Here is a 1038-nt window from a genome sequence, read left to right on the forward strand (position 1 = left end):
ACTACGGAGTGACCACACACGCGTCAAACTCAGCTGGGCCCGAGGCAAACACCAGAGATTAACAAGACCTTTCACGTCTGGCTCGAGCGCAACCATCTGTGTCTCTAGCATTAGCGGAGACGGGATGCTCTATCATTTTGCAATCGAGTATCAAGCTAACTTTACCTCGGTTCATTATTAATTTCATTACAAAAGAAATTACCTTTTCTCTGCAAGGACCTGCGACACCACCATCCAGCAAGAACATCTGGACACGGCTTTGCTCCGTTGACGACCAATCAAAACGCACACATGAGGTAAAGTTTAGCAGCGCTTGTCTTTCGCCACACGCCCCCTGTCGCTATAGTAACACGCTCGCCGTACGGACAAAACATTCTGGTTGACGACAGTCGTAATAACAGCCGCGGTTCGGACAGCGTCGTAAAATACAGTATGTAGGCGAGCGTGAAAGTAGAACACAGTCGCATCAAAATGCTCATAGTATTGCATTGGTATGTTGTTGAAGCAGATCATCGTATATACGAAAACACAATTAAACTGTTATTTAAAAAAACGGTCTTTGTTTATGGTGAAATTGAATTATTGTGGCTTGTATTTTTTATAAATGAAACTTTTACAAAAATAATAAATAAATAAATGAAACAGTGGCACTCGAGTTTGCAGGCGTTTGAGGTTGAGTCGCCGAAATTTTGGAGAGTCTCTTAAATCTTGTCAACTTCGCTGGCTCAGCATGTACTTCCACTGTACACTACCGACGTTACAATCTTTAAATACTTTTACGTGCATGTCCAGAATATTAATTCGCATTATACTCTTCGGTCCCATTCCCCAGTCGTCACCTTACGATCGATACAGATACTATTTCAGTGTTAAATGGGAAAGTTCAGAATGTTCTCAGCTTCCTACTTGCGTGAAATCAAAGTCTAGATCAGTGTTTCCCAAACTCGGTCCCGGGGATCCCCTGTGGCCGCAGGGTTTTGTTCCAAACAGACTCCTAAGCACTCATTTAATTAGCTGGTATTTTTTTTTCTGTTATTC

At 42.5% G+C, this 1038-nt stretch overlaps 1 protein-coding gene across 1 annotated transcript in view; it reads right to left on the minus strand.

The window, feature by feature from the left end:
- Positions 1-292, minus strand: part of LOC120533190 (gastrula zinc finger protein XlCGF57.1-like) — a 23491-nt gene extending 23199 nt beyond the window's left edge. Inside the window, exon 1 of the mRNA XM_039759928.1 lies at positions 203-292. The gene's annotated coding sequence lies outside the window, so the exon portion shown is untranslated. The remainder of the gene's footprint in view (positions 1-202) is intronic.
- Between the last annotated feature and the right edge of the window lie 746 nt (positions 293-1038).

Source organism: Polypterus senegalus, chromosome 8 (assembly GCF_016835505.1).
Source record: "Polypterus senegalus isolate Bchr_013 chromosome 8, ASM1683550v1, whole genome shotgun sequence".
NCBI lineage: Eukaryota > Metazoa > Chordata > Cladistia > Polypteriformes > Polypteridae > Polypterus > Polypterus senegalus.